Source organism: Mustela lutreola, chromosome 18 (assembly GCF_030435805.1).
Source record: "Mustela lutreola isolate mMusLut2 chromosome 18, mMusLut2.pri, whole genome shotgun sequence".
Lineage (NCBI taxonomy): Eukaryota > Metazoa > Chordata > Mammalia > Carnivora > Mustelidae > Mustela > Mustela lutreola.
In genome coordinates this window covers 17,674,598-17,688,001 of record NC_081307.1, presented here as the reverse complement: position 1 = coordinate 17,688,001, position 13,404 = coordinate 17,674,598, and positions in this window count along the sequence as shown.

Below are 13,404 nucleotides of genomic sequence, written 5' to 3'. Positions count from 1 at the left end.
TTGATATAAGTGGGATACTAGAGTCCCCTGCTATTGGTTTACTCCTGTATAATTCTTCCTTAAGGTTTGTTAATATTTGCTTTATATATTTAGATACTCCTTCCTGGGTGCATAAATATCTTTAAATGTTATATCCCTTCATTGGATTGACCCCTTTATCATTACGTGATACCCTTCTCTGTCTTTATTACAGTCTTTGTTTTAAAGTCTATTTTTTTTATTTTTTTAAGCCAGTATAAAGCCAGTATAAAGAGTCTTCGTGCATGTAGATAACAATGAGGATTCTGTGAGATAACAGTACAGCCTCAAATGCCTACATACATGACATTCATTCAATTATTTTTTAAATAGTACTTCTTTTCATATTTATTAGGCACTTGATATGTACCAGGCAGTGGAGATATAAATACAGATCATTTGTATCTCCACTGAGCTTTAAAATTTAGTGGGAATAATGATTTTCATTAAGTAATTCTATAAAAATATACTTGAAGTAACAAATGTAAAGAAGAAAAAGTATAAAGTGTTAGAGGAATTATACTAAGTAATCCTAATATACTCTGGGAATTATTTGAAAAGTTCTGTGAGCACACAGAATTTGATACGAAATTTTGAGTTGAGGGTCCTAGAAGGAAAGTTAGAGGACAGAGAAGAGTCTTTTCTTTTTTTTTTTTCCTTTTTCTTTTACATTTTTATTCGTACATTATTTGTACATTTGTACCATTTTTTCTTTTACATTTTTATTTGTACATTTTATTTGTAATGTACATTTCTGTACGTGGAGTTTGTATACTGTGACTTTACTGAATTCACTTACTCTCATAGTTTTTCGGTGGAGTCTTTAGGGTTTTCTACATACAGTATCACATCATTGGGGAAAATAGTGACAGTTTTAATTCTTCCTTGCCAATTTAGATGCCTTTTATCTCTTTTTGTTGTCTGATTGCAGTGGCTGGGATTTCCAGTACTATGTTGAATGAAAGTGGTGAGAATGGACATCCCTGTCTTGTTCCTGACCTTAGGGGAAAAACTCTCAGGTTTTTCCCATTAAAGATGATGTTAGCTCTGCATTTTTCATAGATGGACTTTATTATGTTAAGATATTTTCCCTCTAAACTTACTTTGTGAAGGGATTTTATCACGAATGGTTTTTGCACTTTGTCAAATGCTTTTTATGCTGATATGGAAATGATAATAAGGTTTTTATCCTTTCTCTTAATGATATAACGTGTCATATTGATTGATATGTGTATATTGAACTACCCTTGCAACCCAGGAATAAATCTCACTTGATTGAGTTGATGATTTTTTTTCATGTATTGTTGGATTCAGTTTGCTAGTATTTTGTTGAGAATTTTTGCTTCTGTGCTCATCAGGAATATTGGCCTATTCTCTTTTATAGTGGAGTCTTTATCTGGTTTTGGTATCAAAGTAATGTTGGGCCTCATAGAATGAATTTGGAAGTTTTATTTCCTTTTCTATGGTTTTATTTTTCTTAATAGTTCAAAAAAAAATAGGTATTACCTCTTCTTCAAATGATTGGCAGAATTTGTCTATGAAACCATCAGGTCCTAGACATTTGTTTGTTAGGAGTTTTTGTTTGTTTGTTTTATTACTGATGCATTTTCTTTGCTGGTTATGAGTTGGTCCAAATTTTCTGTTTCTTCCTGTTTCAGTGTTGGTAATTTATATGTTTCCAGGAATTTATCCATTTCTTCTAGGTTGCCCAATTTGTTGGTATATAGTTTTTCATATTTTCTTATGATTGCTCTGGGGCATCGGTTGTTATTTCTGTTCTCTCATTTGTGATTTTATTTCTTTGAGTCCTTTCCCTTTTTTTCGTGTTAAGTCTGGCTAGAGGTTTATTAATTGTATTTGACTTTTTCAAGGAATCAGATCCTCACTTCATTGATCTGTTCTGTGTTTTTCTGGTGTGGTTTTTGTTTGGTTTGTTTCTATATCGTTTATTTGTACTCTAATCTTTATTATTTCCTTCATTCTGCTCATTTTAGTTTTTATTGTTGTTGTTGTTCTTTTATCTAGTTTCTTTAGGTACAAGGTAAGTTTTTTATTGAGATTTTTTTTTCCCTTCTTGAGGTAGGCCCATATTACTATCAACTTTCCTCTTAGAACCACTTTTGATGTGTGCCAGAGGTTTTGGATCATTTTGTTTTCATTTTCATTTCTTTCCATATACTTCTTTAAATTTTTACTTTGATTTCCTGGTTGACCCATTCATTGTTTAGTAAAATGCTATTTAACTTCCATGTATTTGTTGTCTTTACAGATTTGTGTGTGTATGTGAATGTGTGGTTGACTTCTAGTTTCATAGCATTGTGGTCAGAAAATATGCACGGTATCATTTCAATATTCCTGAATTTTTTGAGATTCTTTTGTGGGTTCATATGCAATTTACTCTCAAAAATGTCCTGAGTGCACTTGAAAAGAATGCGTATTCTTCTGTTTTAGAATGGAATGTTCTGAAAATATTGGTTAAATCTTTCTGTTTCAGTGTGTCATTCAAAGCCAATGTTCTCTTGCTGATTTTCTATTTAAATGATGTGTCCATTGATATAATGGGGTGTTAACACCCCCTACAGTTATGACATTATTATCAATTAGTTCCTTTATGTTTGTTGTTATCTATTTTGTGTGTATTTGGGTGCTCCTATGTTGGGTACATAAATAGTTACAATTGTTATATTTTCTTGTTGGGTTGTCCCTTTTGTTATTACATTGTGTCCTTCTTTGGCTCTTGTTAAAGTCTTTGTTTTAAACTCTATTTTGTCCAATATAACTATTGTTTCTCTGGCTTTCTTTTGACATCTGTTCCGCAATAGATGTTTCTCTATCCTTTCTCTTTCAAACTGCAGCTGTCTTTAGGTCTAAAATGGGTCTCCTGTAGGCAAAATATTGATGAGTCTTATTTTTTTATTCACTCTGTCACCCTATGTCTTTTGATTGGAGCATGTAGTCCATTTATATTTTAAGTGTTATTGGTAAATTTGTATTGCCACTTTATTATTTGTTTTGTGGTTGCTTCTGAAGATTTTCTCTGACCCTTTCTTGTCTTTCTCTCTTTCATGTTTTATTGATTTTCTCTAGTGATATTTTGTATTTCTTTTTTTCTCTTTATTATTTGCATATTTATTAGTGGTTTTTGATATATGGTTACCCTTAAGTTTGTATATAACCTCCTCTGCATATAGCAGTCTGTATTAAATGGATGGTGATTTAAAGTTTGAATCCATTCTTTTCTCCTCTTCTCCCCATGTTTTAGGTATGTGTTATTATATTTTATATCCTTTTTCTTTTTGTAGATTCCTTGACTGATTTGTCACAAAAATATTCATTCTTACTTTTGTGCTTCTTACAACTATACTGTCACATTTGTTCCTCCTTTCCACTCAGAGCCTCCCTTCTAGTATTTCTTGTGGAGCTGGATTAGTGGCCATGATCTCCTTTAGTTTTTATTTGTCTGGGAAACTCTTCATGTCTCCTTTTATTCTGAATGATAGCCTTCCCAGATAGAGTATTCTTGGCTGCAGATTTCACCCTTTCAGCACTTTGAATATATCATGCTACTCCCTATGAATTGCCACGTTTCTGTTGAAAAACCTGCTAATCTTATCAGTTTTTCCCTTGTAAGTTAATGACTTCTTTGTTGGTGCTTTTATTTTTTTAATCAGTATATTTTGCCAATTTAATTGCAATATGTCTTGGCATGTGTCTTCTTTTACGGATTGTATTGAGGGGTTCTCTGTGTCTCCTGCATCTGGATATTTGCTTTCTTCCCCAGGTAAAAGGAGTTTTCAACTATGATTATTTCAAATAAATTTTCTTCCCCTTTTCTCTCTCTTCTTTGGGATGCCTATAATATGAATGTTATTACATTTGGTGCAATCACTGAGTTCCCTAAGTCTATTCTCATTTTGCATAATTCTTTTCTCTTCTTTTGTTCATCTTGATTACTTTCCATTATTCTGTCTTTTAGGTCACTAATTCATTCCTCTGCTTTTTCCCTCTAGCTGTTCATTCCATCAAGCATATTTCTCATTTAATTTATTGATCCTTTTTTCTCTCTGATCTTATTCCTTATCTCTGTGTTAAGGGTCTCACTCATGTCTTCCATTCTTTTCTCAAGTCCAGTGACTATCTTTATGGTTATTGGTTTCAGTTCTTTATCAGGAATGTTACTTATATCTGTTTTGCTTAGCTCTCTGGCTGTGGCCTTGTCCTAGTCTTTCATTAGAGATAAATTTCTCTTTGTCTTCATTTTGTTTTCCTTTCTGTGTCTGTTTCTATGTGTTAAGAAAGTCAGCTGTGTCTTCTGCTCTTGAAAGTAGTGACTATATGAGGAAGAGATTCTAGAATGTCCTACAGTACAATGCTCTCTCTTAGCCAGAGCCTAGGCCTTAAAGAGAATATCGTGTGTCGTGTGTGTGCGTTTGTTCCATTCTGCTGCTGTGTCCGAGTCACTTTTCCTTTCAGTGTAGTTTTCACTGACTGTTGGGGGCTATGCTCACTCTCTGTGGTGTTAATGGGATCCAGGCAGGCCTGCTCTGAGAGGGGTGACTGCCAGGGAACTTGGAAGCAGGATGGCAGTATTAGCAAAATTTGCAGTGGCCACTAGTCCTATGCCAGATCTAAAGTGCTGTGGTGGCTGAGGGCTGAGTCCCGCATGGTTGACTGCTCAAGCTTTTGTGTGGGGTAGGGTTTGGGCCCCTTGTGGCAGCTGGGCATGGTGCATGTTGGCAGGTATGCACCTGGTAATTGGATGTGCATGGTGCATAGTTGTAGTTGTGTACCTGGAGGCTAGGCGGAGTACATGCATGACTTTAACAAAATTTGCTCTGAACCCAGAATGGCTAGCAGGCTGGTAATGGCAAGTCCTTAGAACTTGTGGGCATGGTGCACTGCTAGCAGGCTAGGAAGGAAGAGTCCATGTAGCCCCATCTCCTGCAGATGTCTCTGTGTTTATGCTAGGAGATGAAAACGGTACCTGTCAGTCCCCTCTTTTTCAGATAAGTTCCCCAACATGCTCTGAAATTTCATACTGAAATCAGTGTAAACAGGTTTCTTGTCTTTTGTTTGCCCCTGGCATTTTTTGTTACCTTTCTGGCTGGGCTGCTGTCCCTTTAAGGGTGGCAACCCAACTATCACTTAACCTCCTGGATGCCCAGTGCTGAGTTAGTCAACTTTTAATTTTCCACATTGGAGTCCAGGTTCCAAGTCCCACCAGAATTCAGCTCCTCTGGTTTTTAAAAGCCAAATGTTACGGGGATTAGTTTTCACTGTGTGAGCTCCCTGGTGCAAGGGTCCATTCCTCCACATTCTCTGGGCATGCAGCTTTTTCCGTCCCTTGGGAAGCCTCCCTCTGCCTTCCTGACCTTCTTAACCTTTCAGATGCAGCCTTTTCTCTATATTTAGTTGTGGATCATTTTTTATTTTTGTTTTTGTTTTTTGCCAGTCTTCAGGTCATTCTCTAGCTTATTGACTTTGATGTGGATGCTGTCTAGTTGAAACCATGGGATGGGTAAGCTCAGGGTCCTCCTACTCCACCATCTTCCTAAACCTTTAAATGTTCAGAGAAAATTATTTTCATGGGACTCTGATTTGGGATGATGGAAGGTATAAGGGGAAACTGGAAAGATGGTCAGTGTCTCATAAGTGCATGGAGTAAGGGAGGTAAACCAGAGAAGGCAAGTAGCGCAAAAGATTCAGTTAAGAGGGACTTGTAAGCCACACCATGGGCTTTGGCTTTTATCTGATCAGTAAGTTTGAAGGATTTTAAGCAGGAGTTGGGATGACCAGATTTTGAAAAGTTCATTTAGGCAGCATTGTGGAGACTCACTCAGAAGAGGGCAAGAGCAGAGGCAACACATTTTTTAAGAAGCAGTCCCAACATAGAGGAGCAATTATGGTGCTAATTTGATTATTCATACTTCCAACAAGTAGCTATAGAGGATTTAGCACATTACACGCACCGTTCAGGGGCTGGAGAAAGAGCAGTGGAAAAATGACAAAAACTCTGTTTTTTTAAAATTGTAGTTGAGAAGTAGGAAACAAGCAATTAAATAAATAAGTACCTGACATGTCAGGGTAAGTCAAGTGCTAAAAAGGAAAATGATAAAGGACCACAGGACACAGACAAGAAAGGGGGAAAAAATGACAAAAATAAAAGTAGGTCCACAAATTTATACAAGTGAATATTAAAAAGTCTCAAGTGGGGAAAACCTACTCTGGACCAGCATTATACAATTAACTAGCAAATTATAGGAATTAGGTGATTTGTGTATGTGTGTGTCCCTTTAAAGAACACAAGGCAAATTTTATTAAAACCCCATTTTTTGGACGGGATGATGGTCAGGATGTTCACTCTCTGTAATTTATACCTCCGTAAACACATGTGCGTTAATCATTAGCTCTGTGTCTAACCTACAGATCCACAATTTAAATTCAGTAAATATGGAGTGTCTGAAAATGTGGAGCTGCCATATTTGCTAAAGTACTTATTAAATAAAATTAATATCTATTATTCAAATTGTGTTCTAAATTTAAATATAGGATATATAATTCTGGGTGTTTTACCTACTAAAGAAAATTTAAAATAAACTATATCTGTATTGATACTTGAGAACTTGAAGAATAAAAACACTCGCCTGCAGTTAGTAGCCAGTATTCTAGTATTTTATAATGTCTTTTTAAAATATTTTTTACATTTTATAATGTCCTTTAATGGAATGTTTACAGATATGAAAATGACAGATACTAATTTTTGAAGAAAATTTTGTAGCTAGTGCCAATAGTACTTAATTTATAGTATTTCATAGTCTATAGCTTTCACAATTAAGCATCCTAAGTTACTCAGAAAAGACTTAGGATTAATGCTCTTTCTGAAATCAAATTGCCTAGTTCAATTCTAAAATAATTTTTCCTTGAGGGGTGCCTGGGTGGTTCAGTGGGTTAAGCCTCTGCCTTTGGCTCAGGTCATGATCTCAGGGTCCTAGAATCAAGCCCGCATAAGGCTCTCTGCTTAGCAGGGAGCCTACTTCCCCGTCTCTCTGCCTGCCTTTCTGCCTACTTGTGATCTCTCTCTGTCAAGTAAATACATTTAAAAGTCTTAAGAAAAGTTTCTAAAATAATTTTTCCTTGATATTTATAATTCTTTAGTTTTCTTTAGGGACTGCTTAAATTTGCCACTTAATAAAAACTAATTTGTCTGTATAAAGTTTCTTAATATATTTTAAGTATGCTATTAATTGGAATACAGATGTTAAGACATTATAGCTTTCGATTCATACATTTGATAACTGAAGCACTAAGAAGATACATCATGCATGAAAGCAGTAATAATAGGATATTAATATCCTGTTAAATAGGAAAAAAATGAAGCAAGAAATTATCATTCGATTGATGACCAAGGAGTATAATTTAGTACTGAAACTTTTTATTTTCCAGTGTTTATCCCATCAGTTTGCATAAGTGGCTAGATTATATAAAGAATTGCTAAGTATGTTGTACTAGTCTCTACACAGCCATGATATAGTACAGTTTTCACATCAAAACTCCCAACATCTTATGACACAATCAATCATTTCAACCAGCTTTCTGGCCCAAATGTTCACACTTAATTTAATCACATTTAATCAGAAATACTGATTAAGCAACAGTCCATTACTAACTTGGTAATTCCACAATCAACTGATTTTATATATATGTGATTTTAATAGAACAGTTAGAATATTAAATGAGAGAAAATAATTGTCAAAGATTGTTCAGACTCAAAAAAAAAAAAAAAAACCACACTGTAGGAGATTAATGATAATAGTAGATCATGGGTGAATAGGTAACATGGGAATGAGAGTACCACGTCAGTGTCTTAGCCCTTGGATATGCTTACTTTCCATGGATAATATTTTGGGAAATCATTGTGTGAACTTACTTTCCTAATTATATTTATTGGATTGATTGCTATTTTCTACCCAATCTCATTGTCTCTTACCTTTTCATGAATCCAACATGAGGTAATGTTCTAGTCTCCTTTGTAGGTAGATGTGACCTCTGTATATAAATTCTGTTAAATTATACTTTATAATTATATCTGTGTATATATATAATACATATATATCAGTATATATGTTATATATATAAAATATCAGTATAACTATATTTAAATGTATAATGTACATGTATAAATGTATAACTATATATATTTAAAACCATACACACACATATATACAGATATGGAAAATGGATCAAAATTTTTTTAAGGATTAAGGATGGTAGAACCTATACAAGAAAAAAGAGGAGCTTGTTTGAGGAAAAAGGAGTATAATCAGGCATTTCAAGAGTTAGTGTACTATGCAGAGGAAGATGATCAATGAGGATTTTAAAAAATACTACATAAAGATTAAGAACACTAGATCTGGGGTACAATTATGTAAGTTCACATCCTGACTTTGCCACTTTCTAGTAAAGTGACCTTGTGGCAAGTTCTTAACTTTCTAAACCATGGTAATTTGTTGGTAATCATGGCCTCTAATGAAACTCTCTTCATATCTTTTTGAAACTTGTACAGACTTGGTGTTTAAAAGCAAGACTCCGTTGTCATGCATTTTCTCCTGACAGTGAAAAAAGAAAAAGTCCTGAATAGACAAAGTAGACAATAAAAATATTTTAGGAAATAAAATATACATTTATGTATAAAATTCCTTTTCTTTAATAAACATCATTACAGAGTCAATTTTATATTTTTCCAGTTCACTACCTTTCCCAATTCACTGAACTTACCAATATAAATGGAAGAGAAAAAGTTGTTTTCAACTCAGACTTAGTTAATGAGAAATGCCATGCAAGAAAAGGACATAAAAATCACTATAATAGGAATTTTTAAAATCTGAAAATTACATATTGTCCTTTGGTTCTTGTGAAAAGTGTTTTCAAAAAATCAGCATGTTTCTTCACATTTGCATTTGTTTCTAGGGAATTAATAGCTCCCTCTGACAATCTGGTAATTATCTGCATTTTAGAAAAAAATGACAATACCATAAAGTATATATTGGACAGACATTAATAGTACTTCATTTCATGGTTCTCTGACACGAATCCTCATGAAATATCACAGCACTTGTAGTATGGAAGTGCTAACAAGTGAAATGCCAAATATGTACGAAAACACATCTAAGGCAGTTGCATGGCTATTTAAAGATGGGTGGCCCAAATTGTAAGTTTTTATTATTAATTAAAAGTTCTAAAATGGACCAAGTTTGCTTTAAAGCCCAATCAAACTTACTTTACACAACTCTGTGCGACAAAAATTATAAAGAGATTTATGGAGATCCACCCTCTCAAAACCACAGTCACCAACAGAAGATCTGAGCCCCAACTATCTGTCTGAAGTGCAGTTTATATTTTAAGTTGACTCTGAAAGTAGTGAAAACCTTTAGAACTATATTAATGGAAGTTGCCAGTTTGTGAAATACAGCACTATGAGTAGATTTTTCTTTGCTTTCTTTTTGATTTTTTTCTAACAGCTGAGGCTCTCACATATGACTTCAAGAAAGTTGCAGGTGAGCTGCAGGATGTCAAAAATGAGAATATTCTACCAGAATTTAAGAAATGAATAGAAGCACTAGTGTACCTAGGAAGAGAATAACATTTTGACTTCGCTAGATTCTGTTGTATTACAGAGCCACTTAATCATATGTACTGGATAATATACTGAAAATTTGGGGAAAAGACAATAAAACAAATAGACAACAGAAACCCTGGAACTTTACAGTTCATTAAAAGGCATATTTTGAAGAATATGGTTTATAATATATCCAAATTTGATAAAAATTGACTTTTTGTGGCAGTACATATTTAATCATGTAGAAGTATTATATGTGGTTGGGGTTACCTATATTTATTCATTTTTAAGTGTATTGTGCAGTCCTAAAGAACAAGAAATGTTGCTACATTTTTAACAAATATTACTCATTTCATCACCTTAAGAGTACTGTGGAATAGTTATAAATAACTTTATTGAACATATGAAAAGGTGGAACACAAAAAAATTATTTACTTTTCTGCATTATTGTTGAGTAGTATCTCATTGTTTGAGCATTAATATACTACTTTTGCCTATAATTTATTTATTTAGTTAGTTATTTTTATTGTGTTATGTCAGTCACCATAGAATACATCATGAGTTTTTGATGCACTGTTCCAAGATTTTTTGTTTATGCACCATACACAGTGCTCCATGCAATACGTGCCCTCCTTAATACCCACCACAAGGCTCACCCACCCCCCACTGCCCCATCTCCTCTAAAACCCTTAGTTTGTTTCTCAGAGTCCAAAGTCTCTTTTTGTTGTCTCCCCCTCCACTTTCCCCCAATTCACTTTTCCTTTCCTTCCCCTAATGTCCTCCATGTTATTCCTTATGCTCCACAAGTAAGTGAAACTATATGATAATTGACTTTCTCTGCTTGACTTATTTCACTCAGCATAATCTCCTCCATCCAGTCCATGTTAATGCAAAAGCTGGGTTTCACATTTGCCTATAACTTAAATGAAAGGTTTGTATTAAAAAGTTACGTATTGGGGCACCTGGGTGGCTCAGTGGGTTAAGACTCTGTTTTCGACTCATTTCATGATCTCAGGGTCCTGGGATCCAGCCCCACATTGGGCTCTCTGCTCAGCAGGGAGCCTGCTTCCTCCTCTGTCTCTGCCCGCCTCTCTGCCTGCTTGTGATCTCTCTGTCAAATAAATAAATAAATAAATAAATAAATAAAATCTTTTAAAAATAAAATAAAAAGTTACTTATTAATGAGATCATTATAAAAATCAATTATTTTCTTGTGTAGAATATTGTAGGCATAGACAACTACATTTGTTACTATAAGAAGTTAAGGTCGGCATGATGAAAGTTTTCATAACATTTTGTGTAATTTAACTTTCTTTAACTTATGTTTAATGCCAAACTGTGTATGAGGGTTCTCTTTTCTCTACAACCTTGTCAACACATTATTTCTTGTCATTTTGACACTAGCCATTTTGACTGGTATGAGGTGGTCATTGCAGTTTTATTTTCATTTCCTTGATGATTAGTGACATTAAGCATCTTTTCATATGCCTTTTGGCCTTCTGTATATCTTCTTTGGAACAATCTTCACATCCTTTGCCATTTTTTAAAAAATCAGATAATTTGGGTTTTGGTGTTGAATTATATGAGTACTTAATACTTTTTGGATATTAACCCCTTATCAGAGATATCATTTGCAAATATTTTCTTTGATAAGAGTAGGCTGGATTTCAAAAGCTTTTTATTTAGGTGTAGTCCCAATAGCTTATTTTTGTTTTTGTTTCCCTTGCCTAAGGAGACGTGCCAAGAAAAATGCTGCTAAGATCGATGCCCAAGATGTTACTGCCTATGTTTCCTTCTAGGAATTTTATGGTTTCAGTTCTCACATTTAGGTCTTTAATACATTTTGAGTTTATTTTTGTATATTGTGTAAGAAAGTGGTCCAGTTTCATTCTTTCTCATGTATCTGTCCAGTTTTCCCATTGCCATTTATTGAAGACACTGTCCTTTCTCCATTGTATGTTGTTGCCTCCATTATGGCAGATTGACTATATAACTGTCGAGGGCTCTCTCTATAAGGGCTCTTTACCCTTTCCTCTTGATCTTTGTGTCTATTTTTTGTGCCAGTACCATTCTGTCATGATTATTGTAACTTTGGAATATAACTTGAAATCTGGGGTTTTGTTACCTCCTTGTTTGTTTTCTTTTTCAAGATTATTTTGGCTAGTCAAGGTCATTCTAGTTTTGTGAAAAATACTGTTAGTATTTTGATAGAGATTGTTAAATCTCTATATTGCTTTAAGTAGTATGCATATTTTAACAAAATTAATTCTCCCAATCCATGATCGTGGTTTATTTTTCCTTTTGTTTGTGACATCTTTAGCTTTCTTTATCAGTGTCTTATAATTTTCTGGGTACAGATTTTTCACCTCCTTGATTAAATTCATTCCCAGGTATTTTATTATTTTTGGTTAAATTGTAAATGGGGGTGTTTTCTTAATTGCCCTGTTGCTAATAGTGTATAGAAATGCAAGTTATCTATCTATATATTACCTTTGTGTCCTGCAAACTGTATTTATTTCTGTACATTAATAGGAACAGCTCCTTCTTCTAGTCTTTAAAGGAATGACCTTATGAGGATTGGCTTCTGTATGGTGTGCTTGGGTCTAGAGGTTTGCACTGGTTTGCTATAGGAACACTAGGTGCAGGCTGGGGGTCCTATGGCACCCCAGGCTGGGCTGCTCTGGTGGAATGGCTGGAGCTGAAGTGAGCATGGGCTCAGGGTGTTCCAGGATGGAAGCAGGAGATAAAGTGGGCATGGGCCAGCTTGTCCTGTAGTACTTGCTGCAGGGGGACTCTGGTAGGACAGCTGGAGCTGAAGTAGAAATGGGCTGAGAGGTCCCAGAAGCAGGTATCTTGGTGAATCTTCTGGAACCAAAGTATATATGGTCCTGGAGGTATTTTGGGGATTTTTGCATCTGTGTTACCTTGTATGATGGCTGGAGCCATAGTGGGCATTGTCTGGGGTGCCCTAGTATGTGCTGCCCTGGGGCCACCTTGATAGAACAGCTGGAGTTTGGATGAGCATAGGTCAGGGGGCTGCCTTGGGAGGGTGGATCAGGTCAGTGTGAATTAGGAGCCCAGGGCTTCCTGAGGTGGTGGGCTGACTAGGGCACCATACCCTGCTTTCATCTGTACTATCAAGATGGAGGAAAAATGTAAACAGTGGTGCTCACCAGCTCCCTGACCCCAAAGAACACTCACTGAGTCAGGAGCCCAGCTAGGGTGTTCAGATCCTGCTTCTTTCTGTCTGCACTATCAAGCTGGAGGCAGAATGTAAATAACAGCACTCATCAGCACCTCCAACCCTGGAGAGAGTTCCAGTGCTCCTTCCTTTTGGCAGGGTTCTAGGGCTCATTTCTTTATGTTCTAGGTGCTCTTTTAAACTGTGGCTTTTTTCCTGTGCTCCAGAGCAGGTGAATCTTTACAGTTCCTCAGTTTTAGCCCTACCTAATGTCGTTTGTAGTATCAGAGGCCCAGGTTCCCTTCCTTATGGTGTCTCTGACTCTCCTGCCATCCCTGTGTAACTTCTATCTCTGTCACTTGTTGTTCAGAAGCTGTTCGGTCAGTCCTCAGTTCTTCAGGATGAATTTCTCTTTATAGAGGTAGATTCATTACACCCATGGAAGAGGTTGAGTTCAAGATCTTCCTATGTCAGTATCTTGGACTCTCCAGATAGTTTTAACATAGTACCATTTTCCCAAAATGTTCCAGGGTCTATTTTATACCTTCAGGTTTTATTGCATCATCAAATACTTGAAACATTAAGATAA